This window comes from Heloderma suspectum, chromosome 7 (genome assembly GCF_057233095.1).
Source record: "Heloderma suspectum isolate Gila_16-S chromosome 7, 16-S_ref, whole genome shotgun sequence".
Lineage (NCBI taxonomy): Eukaryota > Metazoa > Chordata > Lepidosauria > Squamata > Helodermatidae > Heloderma > Heloderma suspectum.
Window position 1 is genome coordinate 37,845,949 of NC_139464.1, and position 17,524 is coordinate 37,863,472.

The 17,524-nt window shown below is 46.2% G+C and overlaps 1 pseudogene; it reads left to right on the plus strand.

Moving 5' to 3' along the window:
- Nucleotides 1-12,507, plus strand: part of LOC146339558 (uncharacterized) — a 29,507-nt pseudogene extending 17,000 nt beyond the window's left edge.
- The last annotated feature ends 5,017 nt before the right edge of the window (nucleotides 12,508-17,524 follow it).

Consider the following 17,524-nt stretch of genomic DNA (forward strand, 5'->3'; position numbering starts at 1 on the left):
AAATTAAGGAAAATGGCTGAAGTTAAGAATGAGGTGAGTATTCAAAATGGGAGAAGACCTGGGCTCAAACAGGATCCAAGCTGCTAGAAGGGACCTCTCCCTGCCACGAGTTTGGCTCATGTGGCCTCCCCTTGGCTCCAACCAACCCACTCTACACATAATTTCCTGCCCAATGGTCTGGCAGGCAATGAGGTGTGGGATGTATGATTTGCTTCCAAGGAGAGGCCCTGCAGAGCCCCTCCTGACCCATACTTCTGCCTTCCACCTCTTGGTATCCTCTCCCCCTTCCAGCAGATAAGGATATTTTCCTTAGGAAGGGGCATTGGCAAGGAGGGCTGGAGAATAGCAGAGGTGGGGAGGATAGAAGTGGGAGAACTAGGGTACTTGAGGGTTTGAGTATTCCAATCAGATACTAAAAAATAAAAAAAAATATTGTGCTGTTACAGCTGTTCTGAACAGTTGAGCAGCCCAATTGCTTTTGGGTCATGCAAGTGGGCAATTACTCATCCCTAGGTGAAATTCTATTTAGCTGTGAAATCAGCCCATGCCTTCCTGGGATAAGTAGCCACTTCCATGTTTCCATGTTTCCATGTATGGCGTTCTTAGATTTCTGCAAATGCTCCAAAGTATATGTTGTACAATATATTTAATTTTTTTTAACTAACTATTCTGGATAAAAACCAAGTCTACTTTTTAAAATGAAAAGATAAGCACCCTAGAACAGTAAGAGAGATCTGCCCATGTACATCTTTCCAACAGATGCCACCTGTTGGAGGTAGGGTGTCCATGAGTCCTACATTACAAAGACAGTCCTCTGTTTTAAGGCATTCTCATCTTTTTGAATAGCTCTCCAATCTAAATCCAGTTTAAAGATAAAGCATCATCAGAAGGGAGAGCAGGGGCTTTGAAGTTGCCAAAAACAGCACTGGATAGCAGACTGAGCAGACACACAGGACACCTATGGTAAGATCAGGGTGTAGTGGTGGTGTGGTCTCACAAGGACAAAGACCTGAGACTTTTTTAAAAGCCAGGTCCCTCCCAGCCTACCACTGTGAGCCAGGCTCTTCCAGCCATCTCCTCCCCTCCCCTGCTGCTGAGTGAGGGTGAAGCTTCCATAGAGTATCATATTTTGAAAACCTAAAATGTTTGTGTTTGAGTGAGTGAAAAAGATTTTAACACCCCTGCATTTTTTCTCAGACATCCAATTGAAATACCCCTGCCTTACTCTCAGCTGCACCGTTTTTGGATCCCAGTTGAAGGTTGTATATCGTACAAGGTTGTGTAATCTTAGAACGGGGCGTGGCTGTAACTGTCATGAAGGGACCCTGCACTTCTGAATTTGCCCCTACACTACTGGGTAAGATGAATTTCTGGTTAAACTATAATTATAATTGCTGTATTTGCATCTATAGACATATGCACATTTTATGCAAATCAGTGTGCAGTTTTGTTCATGGGTGGGGTATTTCCTGTTTTTTGGTGATGCATAAGCAACCACCTTAGTTGGTGGTGGAAATGTGTGGTTTGGATTCCGTTTTCCCCAACAGGTAATAGGTGTGGTCGAAGATGAATCCACCATCCATCCCTGTCTTTAGCACTATGCACACAATGTCATCTTCTGTTGGCAATCACAAATTCAACCCTGACTGTTGCATGCAGAAGTCTCGCTCCTCCAGAGTCATTCAGAGATTCCAGGCTTGCATTCATCCACATTAGTTCTCACATGAAAAGAGTTTTTATAAAAGGCAAATGTGAAGTCTTATGCTGCCAATATTCATTGGACTCTCTTTCATCTAGATATATATGGATTAAGTGCAAGTTTTTGACATATGCACCTGGTTTTGGGGTTTGTTTTTTGCTAAATTTGTGAGGTGATATCAAAATATCTTAGTCATTTCTTACCCCTACCTCCACATTGTCTTGATTAAACTTATCCACTTATGCACAGGTATGTGAGAGATGATAGACAAGAATAGACAATTAGCTTGTTGAAATGAAAACAGGCTTTATTTGTGATATTTTGCACCACTAAAGTTCAAGATAATGTGTAGTCATACTTTAGGTTTCATCTGGTAAACTGATGTGATTTTTTGCTTTTGTTTTCTGGCAATTAAATGAGCATCATAACCAAAGAACTGCCACATCAGACCACAGTCTATCTTTTTTCAGTATTCAGTTTCTAACAGTGGCCCAGCAGATGATGCTGTATATACCTCGACTTCAGCAAAGCTTTCAACAAAGTGCCCCATGATATCCTGATTACCAAACTAGCTAAAAGTGGGCTTGATGAAACAATTATCAGGTAGATCCAGAGTTGGCTACAGAATTGGACTCAAAGAGTGCTTATCAATGGGATCTTCTCAAACTGGGGAGAGGGAACAAGTGGGGTTGTTGTTGTTGTTGTTGTTCAGTCGTTCAGTCGTGTCCGACTCTTCGTGACCCCATGGACCATAGCACGCCAGGCCTTCCTGTCCTGCGCTCTCTCCCGGAGCGTGCTCAAGTTCATACAAGTGGGGTACTGCATGGCTAAGTCCTGGGCCCAGAGCTCTTCAACAGTTTTATTAATGACTTGGATGAGGAGATGCAGGGAATGCTGATCAAATTTGCAGATGACACATAATTGGGTGGGATAGCTAGTACCGTGGAAGACAGAAAAAAGTACTAGTGTTGTTCAAGTACTTGCTTGCCATCTGTCAGGGATGCTTTGACTTGGATTCCTGCATTGAGCAGGGGGTTGGACTCGATGGTCTTGTAGGCCCCTTCCAACCCTACTGTTCTATGATACTATGATTCCGTGATTCCGTGATCCTATGATTTTGTCAAATCGGTTCCTTCTGCATTTTGCGGATTGTCAGGTGCCTTCAAAATGATTTTTTTCCATTTTCCCAAATTGCACAAATTCACATTTTCATACATTTGCATTTGCAATAATTTGCACTTGAGAAAATATGCAAATCTGCCCCCCCCCCAAATGTGCAAATCCCCCCACAATGTGCATTTTCATGCTTTAGCCTATGGGGAAAATGTGCATTCTGGGATGGTGTGTGTGTTTTTTAATGTATTTTTCTATGACTAAATTTGAATAACATTCTGGAAAGTTAAAACAAAACAAAACACCAGTCTGCAAGTACGCAGAATCCATGCAACTTGGGAAAAGCTGGTCCAGTGCAGAGTCAATGGGTCAGATGCATAGAAATCTGAACTCATTGCATTCCATTGCAGATTTCTCCAACATCCCTAATCATGACCCACCTGCATGAGATTAGAAATTACCGGAGGATCTCTCATCATGTCAGGATTGGGCCCAAGCTCTCTGGTTTGGTTTCGGACTCTAATTCAGATTCAGAGGCAGAGTTAGAAGAAGCCCAGCCAAGACAGGGAGTGGGGGAGGAAATTTGCTTATACTATCCAGGAGTCAGGGATGAATCTTCCCAGGGACTTATTGAGCAGGAGGCCCAGGTTCAGAGAATATCATCCCCCCTCTCCATGGGAACTCACCCTTTGTCAGAGCGGGCGGGAGCGCCAGAACTGACAGATGCCACAGGTCAGTGCAGAGTTAAATGGGCAGACTTGAGAGGATGTGGGAGGCAGGAGGACCCTCCCTGAAGTAGGAGCCTGGTAAAGGCCTGGGCATGGCAGGAAACCATCCATTTGAGTTGACAGGCAACTGCCTTGCTTTCTGGCCCCAGGCCAAGCAGCGGACATTTGCTGCAAGCATATCTGGAATATGAACTTTGTATCTGAACTTTATATCTGAACTTTTTATATAAATTGAACTTAGAACATTTCCATAGTGGGCAAATGCCCCATGTTTATTTAATTGACTGAGCCATAACACTTTGCCAGAAAGTCACAGTGGGAAGTAAGCAATGTAAAGCTGCTTGTGGAAGATGAACGACTGAGTACACTTGCTCTGTTAAATGGAATGAGGCCCCTCTCTTTACACATGATATATAAAAATGTCATCTTGACATGCAGATCAGTTTGATGGTCAGTGTCTCTGCATTTTCTCCTTAGTTTGTTCTAATCAGTAAACATATTTCACATACATGCACATTGTCCTTGGGATGTTGGTGCTGCAAGAGGGAGCAATGTGGATTTTCTTAACAATGATTAACTTCAGTTAATTCTGAGGAATATGTACAGACAGAGTCATTCCTCTGAAGGTTGGATGCTGAGGTCCAACAAGAGATAACCATGCACTGCTTCTGGGTGGCCAGAGTCACAGGGCTGGCCCAAGACATTCGGCTGCCTGAGGCCCAGCAACCAATGGCGCCTCTCCCCAAAGTCAAGGTGCTTCTCGTACCATTGAAAATACACAGAATTTTCTTTAAATGCACTTTATTTCAGCTCAGTAGGTAGAGCAAACTTTGCTGAAGTCGAGGTATATTATGTCCACAGCATTCCCACAGTTCACAAGGGAGGTTACCTGATCAAAGATTGAGATCAGATTAGTTTGGCAGGATTTGTTCTTGACAAATCCATGTTGGCTTCGAATCATCACTGCATTGTTTTCAAGGTGCTTACAGACTGATTGCTTTACAATCTGCTCCAGAATTTTCGCAGGGATTGATGTCAGACTGACTGGTCTGTAGTTCCCAGGTTCCTCCTTTTTACCCTTTTTGAAGATAGGGACAACATTAGCCCTCCTCCAGTCATCTGGAACTTCACCCATCCTCCATGATTTATCAAAGAGAATAGACAGTGGTTCTGAGAGTTCTTCTGCTAGTTCCTTTATTACTCTAGGATGCAGTTCATCTGGCCCTGGAGATTTGAACTCATTCAAAGTAATTAGGTGTTCCTTGACCATATGCCTATCAATCTCAAGCTGCAATCCTGCCCCTTCAGCCTGTACTTCACCTTTGCCAGGGGGGTCATAGACCCTCTTTTGGGAGAAGACTGAGCCAAAGTAGGAACTGAGCACCTCTGCCTTTTCCTTGTCATCTGTTATCATTTTGCCATCCTCACTGAATAGCTGAACCACCATTTCTTTCCTCTGTCCTTTACTACGCATGTGTCTGAAGAAAGCCTTTTTGTTGCTTTTAGCATTCCTTGCTAACCTAAGCTCATTCTCAGCTTTAGCCATCCTGATGCCATCCCTGAAATTCTGTGCTGCCTACCTGTACTCTTTCTTTGTAGCTTGGCCTTCCTTCCACTTCCTACATGTGTCCTTCTTTGTTTCAAGGTCATCTCTAAGCTTTTTGTGAAGCCACATTGGCTTCTTCTGCTGTCTTCCACCTTTTTTTCTTGTTGGAATTGTTTGTACTTGTGCCTTTAGAATTTTCTTTTTAAAAAACTCCCACCCATCTTGGACTCCTTTTCTCATTAAAGTCACTTGCCATGGGACCTTACTTAGGTGTATCCCTAGTTATGATTTACTGAAAACAGTATGGATTAATAGGTAGACTCTAGTTACAAAACTACAAACTAGACGGTGCACAGAGTTGACTTGAAGTCAGGATAGATAGAGAATATCGTAATCAAACTGAGTCAGCCTTGGACATCTGCCCTAAGGCAAACAGAGTCTTACCTCACCAGTGTTATCCAAATAGGTGTGTTTCAAATTTGTGTTTGACATATTATTTTATTTTATTTATTATTGCATTTATATCCTGCCTTTTTTCCTCTTGCAAGGAACCCAAGGCAGCTTACATTATCCTCCTCCTCTCCATTTTATCCTCACAACAACAACCCTGTGAGGTAGGTTGGTCTGAGAGTGCGTGACTGGCCCAAAGTCACCCAGTGAGCTTCCATGGCCGAGTGGGGACTAGAACCGGGATCTCCCAGCTCCCAGTCCAACACTCTTGCCACTACACCACACATTTTGTCACTTCAATAAATTTTTGATTGATTAAAAATACATCTGGGCCACCATCAGAACTTTCATTTACAGGAAACTGGTGCCAATACATCATGTTTTTTGTTCAGAGGCGGGTGAGGAAGGAGTACACTTATTTGAGGGCAGCACTCTAAGAGTTAATACTAGGGAAGAGTAAGCTTGGAGGGAAATTCGGGAGTAAAAAAAATGACCACCAATAAAGAGTAGGATGCAATCTGAGTGCTTCCAATCTTACTGCAACTTGAATGCACAAGGTACAGTTGGGAGAAGAACAGAGAGATTCAAGAGGCAGAGCACTACCAAGCACTCAAGAGGATGGTGGGAAAATCCCGCTCTCACGGCTTCTTTTGGCCAGGTTTGATTTTCTTTTCTGAAAGTAGATTTAATTCTGTCCTTGTGGTGATGGCATTGGAACCTGGGGTGTTTTTTCCTCAGAGTTTGAATTTTGAAGCAGAAGCTGGCAATTTGGGGAGCACAACAACTGGTGTCTCCTAAGCAACAGCATTCTGGTGGAACGTCTTGAGATTATATATATATATATATATATATATATATATATGTCAAGAAGGAACACAGAGGTTATGTACATTTTGGATGTGGGGAAAGAGAAATATTTCTCGTAAACACTGCCATCCAAAACACATTTCCTTTTAATTATGTTGTATTGATTTTAGGCCTTTTCTTTTACTATAGGTCTCTGGATTGTGACACTTTCCTTACTCAGAACAGCAGAACTTGTTGAGGTGGCATCTGGTTTACCTAATGGCCTAATGGGACCCAGAGGCCCTCCTGGACCCGTTGGCCCACCTGGACCAATGGGAGAGAGGGGAATTCCCGGGCCAGCGGGTATGGTTCTGAGTCAAATTCACAGCAAATGCTTGGCCATGGGTTGGCTTGAATCAGCCGTGGAGCCAGAGTTCCTGCCGCCTCAGGTGGGAGGACAAGTGTGGCCCCCACCCCCTTTCCACTGAGACCCCCAGTGATGCCATCCTCCAAATCAGGTGGGCATGCACAGGCTGTCCCCATGGCTACCTCTCCCATAATGCCTTGCTCTGAGACATTTGGGCTTTGGCACCCCTCAGAGCAAAGCGTCTGGGCTTCGATTAGGGCTGTCCGGTGCAGGGAAATCCGGCTCTCTTGGGGCGCAACTGATTTCCCCCAGCCCCCCAGCTTGGCTTGCTTCAGCAAGCTGAGCCACGGGCTCCCCACTGGAACTCGCAGGCCCTGTGCACAGATGGCTGCTTCTCCCCCTCCTGGGTCCCGGGAGGGGGAGAAGCAGCCATTTGTTCATGGCGGTGGCGGGTAGCGGCAGAGGCAACTCCCACTACTGCTGCCGGCTGCCACTGGCACTGCGGCAGCCGCTGTGTCCACATCCCTTGCGCGCTCCTTGCCGACGCCAGCAAGGAGAGCACAAACGGCTGCTTCTCCACCTCCCAGGTCCCGGGAGGGGGAGAAGCAGCCATTTGTGCACAGCGACCCCACTGGGTGCAAATGGCTGCTTTCCCCCCTCCCGGGATCCAGTAGAGTCTGTGTGATCTCTCACTCTGAAGGGACTCCCTCAGAGTGAGATATCGGCTGGAGCTGAGTTAATTATGAGGACTGCTTCAAGGAACAAGCAGTCCTCCTTGAGCCAACCAGCCAACTAGCCCTTTTGACCTCCTCTCCCCCTGGCAACCCGTTTGACTGCCCCATGGCCATGCATTGCCTCTCCCCCTCTCTTCTCCAACATCCCACACTCTCCTCATCCCATCCCCAATATTCTCATCCCTCCCTCAACTTCATCCCTCTCCCACCTGCCACTGACTGCCTCATCCACCCTAGCAGCAGCAGCTATCTCACTCTGCCCTACCATTACGCAGAATGAGGCAGTTGCCTCAGGTGGCAGATGCTGGGAGATGGCAGCAAGGAGCTGGAGGAGAGAGTTGTGTGCCAAACAACTTGTCCCGTGCCCCTCAGGCTAACTTGCTGCCTTACGTGTGGTGGAGAGGTAACGAGTGGGGTACCGCAGCGCTCAGTCCTGGGCCCAGTGCTCTTCAACATTGTTATTAATGACTTGGAGGAGGAGGTGCAGGGAATGCTGATCAAATTTGCAGATGACACAAAATTGGGTGGGATAGCTAAGACTTTGGAAGACAGAAACAAAGTTCAAAGTGATCTTGATAGACTGGAGCGCTGGGCAGAAAACAACAAAATGACATTTAAGAGGGATAAATGCCAAGTTCTGCACCTAGGAGAAAGAAACCAAATGCACAATTACAGGATGGGGGATACGTGGCTCAACAATACTACAAGCAAGAAAGATCATGGAATTGTTGTCCATCACAAGCTGAAATTGAGCCAACAATGTGATGTGGCTGCAAAAAAGGCAAATGCTATCTTGGGCTGCATTAATAGAAGCATAGCTTCCAAATCCCGGGAAGTACTAGTTCCCCTCTACTCAGCACTGGTAGGGGTGGACGAAAGTCCCTTACCTGTCCTCGAAGGACGTTCGCGGTGGGGGGGAGGCGCTTCGCTGGTCCCCCCGCGAAGTTCAGGCCGGGGGGGGGGGAGGCTTCCCGCCTCAGCCCGGCCGAAATTCAGGCCGGGGGGGAGGCTTCCCGCCTCGCCCCGGCCGAAATTCAGGCCGGGGAGGAGGCTTCCCGCCTCGCCCGGCCGCGAACGCGAAAGTTAAAAAACAAAACAAAACGCCCCCTGATAGGCTACGTGACGATTCACGTAGCCTATCCCGGCTAGATCTGCAAAGTCAGCCGTGATAGGCTACGTCAATCGTCACGTAGCCTATCACGGGTGACTTAAAAAAAAAAAAACGCGTACGCTAATGGCGGCCCCCATAGGGAGCCGCCATTTGCGTTCCTTATTTAGTCGCTGTAGTCTACGTAAATGTTTACGTAGACTACGGCGAAAATCTTTACGTAGACTACAGTGACCAAATAAGGAACGGGAATGGCGGCTCCCTATGGGGGCCGCCATTGTCCGTACACACTTTTTTTTTTTAAAAGTCACCCGTGATAGGCTACGTGACGATTGACGTAGCCTATCACGGCTGACTTTGCAAATCTAGCCATGATAGGCTACGTGAATTGTCACGTAGCCTATCAGGGGGCGTTTTTTTTTTCTTTCTTTTATTGCAATGGCGGCGGCGGCAGCCGGTCGAAAGACCGGCTGCCGCTCCCGCCCCGCTCGAACACCCGCTGAACCGCTGGCCGGACCCGCCGCCGGGAGGGACATTCGGCGAAGGTAAGTCCCGTCCGGGGGGGGGTGCGGGGGGCGGGGGGGGTTCGGAGGATTTCTCCCCGAAACTTGTTCGGGGGGCCAAACACGTTGGCACTCGGCCCCCCGAAGTTTCGGGGAGAAATTCTCCACCAACCCTAAGCACTGGTTAGGCCTCATCTGGAGTACTGTGTCCAGTTCTGGGCACCACACTTGAAGAAGGATGCAGACAAACGGGAGAGGGTTCAGAGGAAGGCAACAAAGATGATCAGAGGACTGGAAACAAAGCCCTATGAAGACAGACTGAAAGAACTGGGCATGTTTAGCCTTGAGAAGAGAAGACTGAGGGGAGATAGGATAGCGCTGTTCAAGTCCTTGAAAGGTTGTTACAGAGAGGAAGGCCAGGACCTCTTCTCGATCCTCCCAGAGTGCAGGACATGGAATAATGGGCTCAAGTGACAGGAAGCCAGATTCCGGCTGAACATCAGGAAAAACTTCCTGACTGTTAGAGCAATACGACAATGGAACCTATTACCTAGGGAGGTGGTGGGCTCTCCCACACTGGAAGGCGTTCAAGACAGGGCTGGACAGCCATCTGTCAGGGATGCTCTGACTTGGATTCCTGCACTGAGGAGGGGGTTGGACTCGATCTCCTTGTAAGCCCCTTCCAACCCTACTATTCTATGCTTCTATGAGGCCACTGTTCCATTGCCAGTGTTGAAGGAAGACTCAACTGCCTATCCAGTTAGCTTTTGTACATGGAATGGGAGGAGGTGCCATCCCATTCTTCTCCAGACCTGGTAGTCTTCTTCCTAGAGGCATTGCGGGAAAGAAGAGTGGTGGCCAGGAAGACTCCACTGCTGTCGCCATGCCACTCAAGCTGCAAGAAACAACAGAAGCTGTTTAAAAATCATTGTTTTAAAATTGTTTAAAAAGGGGGGGGGAGAGAAAAAAATAAAGAAGATTCTTTCATTGCAAAGATAAGCCCCCTCCCTCCAAATCTCTTTTTGCTCCCCTGAATCTTTGGGCAGTATCCATCTGTGTCATTCTGTTAGTGCAAATGACATTGCACTAGTGGAAACCAGGTTCTGAACTATGTGCAAGAGAAGAAATCATAGAAATCATAGAATCATGGGGTTGGAAAGGGCCTACAAGACCATCGAGTCCAACCCCCTGCTCAATGCAGAGGAAGCCTGATTCCCAGGCAGTCTCCCATCCAAGCTAAGCAGGCTGACCCTGCTTAGCTTCCGAGATTAGACGAGATCAGGCGCATCCAGCCCTTATCTGTCCAACTATAGTTACATTTGCGCAAGCGTGGTTGCGCAAGCGGTTCCACATTATGCCTGCGTAACCCGTTGCACATTCCGCTTGAGTTACACAACTACTTGCACCCATTGTGCAATGCATTGTGAAACCACTTTGCACCTGTTGTGCACCCGGTTGCGCAACTGCTTGCACAACTGCTTGCGCAAGAGTAATGGGCAGCCGCTTGCGTGATGGGAAGATTCAGCATTGCTCCACTAGCGCTATTTTGAGTTTGTGGAATGTCACCGTTGGATACTGCCCGTTTTGTCCCACACCTGTGCTTTGGGGGTTTGGCTGAAATGCTTCCCCAGATTTGGCCAAATCCATGAAACAAAGTGAAAAGAGATCAGCCCTCGTCTGCATGTAGCAAATAATTGGAAAACCCACTGTGCTTGTTGAATTTCTCCCTGGCACATCCACCTCAACACATTGTCAAGCTGAAAGACAAAGGCAAAGCGTGGGTGCGTGGAGCCTAATGTGTAAGTGAGCATAAGATGATGCACTGTACAACATCTCCACTGCTTATGTGGCATGCAAGTCAAGGCATTTGCACTGAATTACAATTTCCATGCTTTATGGAACCCAAGTGAAAATGATTAAGAGAGCAATCCTGTGGCCCGCTAGACACTTCGGGACAGGCTAATTTTCGCTTGCTGGTGTTCTTCCTTGAATAGCATTTGGGGGCTCTTGTTCCTTTGGCCAATGGATAGGGCTGGAGAGTTCTTCTGCCTTACTTCTGTAGTCCCAAGGCAACTGTCAGTTAGAGCCAAGTAGGGTGGTCAACTACACATCTCCAAAAAAGAGGACATGGATCTCCCCCAAAAGAGGACATCAATTTACATAAAATGTGCACATGCGAATTGGTATGTATAGATGCAAAGTTAGAAAGAATGACTACAATTTAACTAGAAATACAACGTATCTCACCATAATGGGAATGGCTGTGACCAGGTGTCCTGTGTGCCTGCCTGCTGGTCAGGTGCTCACTGTTAACGGCCCCTTCAAGTCCCCTGCTCTCCCAGTTTCTTATGTTTTTTTATTTTTAAACCATACTTGGACCAGACAGCCCTTCAAATAGAGGATGCCTTGAAGTGGAGGACTGCCCTCTGTAAACTAGGATACACAGGGTCACCTTAGAGCCAAGCCTTCTTTCTGGCAGGGAGTGGGAAGCCAGCTCCCTGCACCTGTTCCTTCTCTGGCCAATGGATAGGCCAGGTTGGATGGGCCCTTGCCTTCATGTCTTTCCTGGGAAGAAGGGGGTGCAGTGGCCCAGCGCCCCAAGGTCCCCTGGCAGATGGCAAAAGCCAGAGGCGCTTCCCTTCTGCTCTCTAGTGCAGCCACAGTTTCTGTGAATAAATTCATTTCCCCACAGAGAGGTTGTGCAGTGTTATGAAACTGAAGTATATTTATGCTCATGAGAAGTGCCTCAAACCAAACAGTCTTCAACAGATGTATAGCTCTCAGGGACTCTAAGAAGACTCTGCTAAGAATTCCTTCAGCATTCTGTCTGCTGTTTTCCCTTCTCTTGATTGGGTTTTCTTTGAAGGTTTTAGAGCACTAGTCCCAGTTGTAGGCTTGCCAAGACATCAAGGAATCCCCCAGGTCCAAGGAGAGAACCAGGCCTTACACCATTGCTCTTTCTCCTGACTTTGCCCTCCTCCACTTGGTTGTTTTTCAGGTCTTCCAGGACTTCAGGGATTTCCAGGACCAGTAGGACCCCCAGGGCTAACAGGTGCAAGAGGACCAACAGGCTTCCCTGGAGTATGCCCTCCACAACAGAAATCTGCCTTTGCTGCAGAACTGGACAAAAATTATCCAGAACCTAACCAGCCTAACCAGTATTCCACAAGATCCTATACAATGAACAGCAACATTTTGATGAGGCTTCAGGAATGTACATCTGTGAAATCCCTGGGGTCTATTACTTTGATTACAACCTAGAGGCAAACCAGAATGTACATATTGTGCTGATGAAAAATGGTACAGAGGTGATAAGATCTTATCAGACTAGAATAGATGGTTTTGAAAACCTCTCAGGAAATGTGATCCTTCAATTGGAGAAAGGAGAGCGGGTGTGGTTAGAAGCAAAACAGGATCATAACGGGGTGACCGAAAGAAGTCACTTCGTGGGTTACCTTATTTCTCCATTCTAGATTCCATAGAAATGAGTCAGTATATACAGTGTGTGTGTGTGTGTGTGTCTGTGTGTGTGTGTGCGTTCAGTCGTGTCTGACTCTTCGTGACCCCATGGACCATAGCACGTCAGGTCTTGCTGTCCTGCGCTCTCTCCCAGAGTGTGCTCAAGTTCATATTCATTGCATCGGTGATGCTATCTAGCCATCTCATCCTCTGCTGTCCCCTTCTCCTTTTGCCTTCAGTCTTTCCCAGCATCAGGGACTTTTCCAGAGAGTTTTCTCTTCGCATTAGGTGGCCAAAATATTTCAGCTTCAGCTTCAGTATCTGTCCTTCCAATGAGCACTCAGGGTTGATTTCCTTTAGGACTGACTGATTTGACCTCCTTGCAGTCCAGGGGACTCATCAGAGACTTCTCCAGCACCACAGTTCGAAAGCATCGATTCTTCGGCGCTCAGCCTTCCTTAGAGTCCTGCTCTCACAGCCATACATTACTAGTGGGAAAACCATAGCTTTGATTAGACAGACCTTTGTCGGCAAGGTGATGTCCCTGCTTCTTACTATGCTGTCTAGGTTTGCCATAGCTTTCCTCCCAAGGAGCAATTTCATGGCTACAGTCACCGTCTGCGGTGATCTTGGAGCCCAAGAAAGTAAAAACTGTCACGGCTTCCATTTCTTCCCCTTCTATATGCCAGGAAGTGATGGGGCCAGATGCCATGATCTTAGTTTTTTTTAATGTTGAGTTTCAAACCAGCTTTTGCACTCTCCTATTTCACCCTCAACAAGAGGCTCTTTAGATCCTCTTCGCAGTACTGATTTGCAAATCGATTTCTTTTAATTTTTGTGGCACTGTGTAGTGCACCTTCTTGCATGCAGGCTTAATGCTGTGATGGAAAACCCCTTATAAAGAAGTAAGAGCCCTTGAGCTCAACAATACTTATTCTGAGTAAACATGGCTTGTTGTTGTTCAGTCGTTCAGTCGTGTCCGATTCTTCGTGACCCCATGGACCATAGCATGCCAGGCCTTCCTGTCCTGCGCTCTCTCCCAGAGTGTGCTCAAGTTCATATTCATTGCATCGGTGATGCTATCTAGCCATCTCATCCTCTGCCATCCCCTTCTCCTTTTGCCTTCAGTCTTGCCCAGCATCAGGGTCTTTTCCAGAGAGTTTTCTCTTCGCATTAGGTGGCCAAAATATTGGAGCTTCAGCTTCAGTATCTGTCCTTCCAATGAGCACTCAGGGTTGATTTCCTTTAGGATAGACTGATTTGACCTCCTTGCAGTCCAGGGGACTCGTAAGAGTCTTCTCCAGCACCACAGTTCAAAAGCATCAGTTCTTCAGTACTCAGCCTTCCTTATAGTCCAGCTCTCACAGCCATACATTACTACTGGGAAAACCATAGCTTTGATTAGACGGACCTTTGTCGGCAAGGTGATGTCTCTGCTTCTTACTATGCAGTCTAGGTTTGCCATTGCTTTCCTCCCAAGGAGCAAGCGTCTTTTGATTTCATGGCTACAGTCACCGTCTGCGGTGATCTTGGAGCCCAAGAAAATAAAATCTGTCACTGCTTCCATTTCTTCCCCTTCTATATGCCAGGAAGTGATGGGGCCAGATGCCATGATCTTAGTTTTTTTAATGTTGAGTTTCAAACCAGCTTTTGCATTCTCCTCTTTCACCCTCAACAAGAGGCTCTTTAGATCTTCCTCGCTTTCTGCCATTAGGGTGGTATCGTCTGCATATCGGAGGTTGTTGATATTTCTCCCGGCAATCTTAATTCTGACCTGTGATTCATCCAACCCGGCGTTTCTCATGATGTACTCTGCATATAAGTTAAATAAGCAGGGCGACAATATGCAGCCTTGTCGTACTCCTTTCCCAATTTTGAACCAGTCGGTTGTTCCATGTCTGGTTCTTACTGTTGCTTCTTGACCCTCGTACAGGTTTCTCAGGAGACAGGTAAGGTGGTCTGGTACTCCCATCTCTTTAAGAATTTGCCACAGTTTGTTGTGATCCACACAATCAAAGGCTTTAGCGTAGTCAATGAAGCAGAAATAGACGTTTTTCTGGAATTCTCTTGCTTTCTCCATGATCCAGCAAATGTTGGCGATTTGATCTCTAGTTCCTCTGCCTCTTCGAAACCCCGCTTGTACTTCCGGTAGTTCTCGGTTCGCATACTGCTGAAACCTAGCTTGTAGGATTTTGAGCATCACCTTGCTGGCATGTGAAATGAGCGCAATTGTACGGTAGTTTGAACACTCTTTGGCATTGCCCTTCTTTGGAATTGGAATGTAAACTGACCTTTTCCAGTCTTGTGGCCACTGTTGAGTGTTCCAAATTTGTTGGCATATTGAGTGCAGCACTTTAACAGCACCATCTTTTAGGATTTTAAATAGCTCAGCTGGAATACTGTCATCTCCGCTAGCTTTGTTGTTAGTAATGCTTCCTAAGGCCCACTTGACTTCACTCTCTAGGATGTCCGGTTCAAGTTCAGTGACTGCACTATCATGGCTATCAGGGACATTAAGATCTTTTCTGTATAGTTCTTCTGTGTATTCTTTCCACCTCTTCTTAATCTCATCTGCTTCTTTTAGGTCCCTGCCTTCTTAGTCCTTTATCATGCCTGTCTTTACACAAAACGTTCCCTTGAGATCTCCAATTTTCTTGAAGAGATCTCTAGTCTTTCCCATTCTGTTGTTTTCCTCGATTTCTTTGCATTGTTCATTTAAGAAGGCCTTCTTGTCTCTCCTTGCTATTCTCTGGAACTCTGCATTCAGTTGGATATATCTTCCCCTTTCTCCCTTGCTTTTCGCTTCCCTTCTTTCCTCAGCTACTTGTAAAGCCTCATCAGACAGCCACTTGGCTTTCTTGCATTTCTTTTTCTTTGGGATGGATTGAGTCGCTGCCTCCTAAACAATGTTACGGACCTCCGTCCATAGTTCCTCAGGCACTCTTGTCTATCAGGTCTAATCCCTTACATCTATTCCTCACCTCCACTGTATATTCATAAGGGATATGATTTAGGTCATACCTGAATGGTTGAGTGGTTTTCCCTATGTTCTTCAATTTAAGCCGAAATTTTGCAACAAGAAGCTCATGATCTGAGCCACAGTCAGCTCCAGGTCTTGTTTTGACTGACTGTATGGAGCTTCTCCATCTTTGGCTGCAAAGGACATAATCAATCTGATTTCGATATTGACCATCTGGTGATGTCCATGTGTAGAGTCGTCTCTTGTGCTGTTGGAAAAGAGTGTTTGCTATGATCAGCGTGTTCTCTTGGCAAAACTCTATTAGCTTTTGTCCTGCTTCATTTTGTACACCAAGGCCATGCCTGCCTGTTATCCCAGTGATTTCTTGACTTCCTACTTTAGCATTCCAATCCCCTATGATGAAGAGGACATCTTTTTTTGGTGTTAGTTCTAGAAGGTGTTGTAGGTCTTCATAGAACCGATCAACCTCAGCTTCTTTGGCCTCAGTGGTTGGGGCATAGAGTTGAATTACTGTGATGTTGAATGGTTTGCCTTGGATTCGTACTGAGATCATTCTAAGAGTGTTCAAACTACTGCACAATTGCGCTCATTTCACATGCCAGCAAGGTGATGCTCAAAATCCTACAAGCTAGGCTTCAGCAGTATGCGAACCGAGAACTACCGGAAGTACAAGCGGGGTTTCAAAGAGGCAGAGGAACTAGAGATCAAATCGCCAACATTTGCTGGATCATGGAGAAAGCAAGAGAATTCCAGAAAAACGTCTATTTCTGCTTCATTGACTACGCTAAAGCCTTTGATTGTGTGGATCACAACAAACTGTGGCAAATTCTTAAAGTGATGGGAGTACCAGACCACCTTACCTGTCTCCTGAGAAACCTGTACGAGGGTCAAGAATCAACAGTAAGAACCAGACATGGAACAACCGAGTGGTTCAAAATTGGGAAAGGAGTACGACAAGGCTGCATATTGTCACCCTGCTTATTTAACTTATATGCAGAGTACATCATGAGAAATGCCAGGTTGGATGAATCACAGGTCGGAATGAAGATTGCTGGGAGAATTATCAACAACCTCCGATATGCAGACGATACCACCCTAATGGCAGAAAGCGAAGAGGATCTAAAGAGCCTCTTGTTGAGGGTGAAAGAGGGGAGTGCAAAAGCTGGTTTGAAACTCAACATTAAAAAAACTAAGATCATGGCATCTGGCCCCATCACTTCCTGGCATTCATTTATTCATTCATTCATTTATTTATTTCATTTCTATACCGCCCAATAGCCGAAGCTCTCTGGGCGGAATATAGAAGGGGAAGAAATGGAAGCAGTGACAGATTTTATTTTCTTGGGTTCCAAGATCACCGCAGACGGTGACTGTAGCCATGAAATTAAAAGACGCTTGCTCCTTGGGAGGAAAGCAATGGCAAAACTAGACAGCATAGTAAGAAGCAGAGACTTCACCTTGCCGACAAAGGTCTGTCTAATCAAAGCTATGGTTTTCCCAGTAGTAATGTATGGCTGTGAGAGCTGGACTATAAGGAAGGCTGAGCGCCGAAGAATTGATGCTTTTGAACTGTGGTGCTGGAGAAGACTCTGACGAGTCTCCTGGACTGCAAGGAGGTCAAATCAGTCAATCCTAAAGGAAATCAACCCTGAGTGCTCATTGGAAGGACAGATACTGAAGCTGAAGCTGAAATATTTTGGCCACCTAATGCGAAGAGAAAACTCTCTGGAAAAGACCCTGATGCTGGGCAAGACTGAAGGCAAAAGGAGAAGGGGATGGCAGAGGATGAGATGGCTAGATAGCATCACCGATGCAATGAATATGAACTTGAGCACACTCTGGGAGAGAGCGCAGGACAGGAAGGCCTGGCGTGCTATGGTCCATGGGGTCACGAAGAGTCGGACATGACTGAACAACAAATCGTTTTTGAGATTGTACCCCAGTACTGCTTTTCCCACCCTTTTGTTGACAATGAGTGCTATGTTTAATTAATGAAGAAGCATGATTGATTTGATAAATGTTTTGTGATTTCATACAAGAGAGGGAAAGAA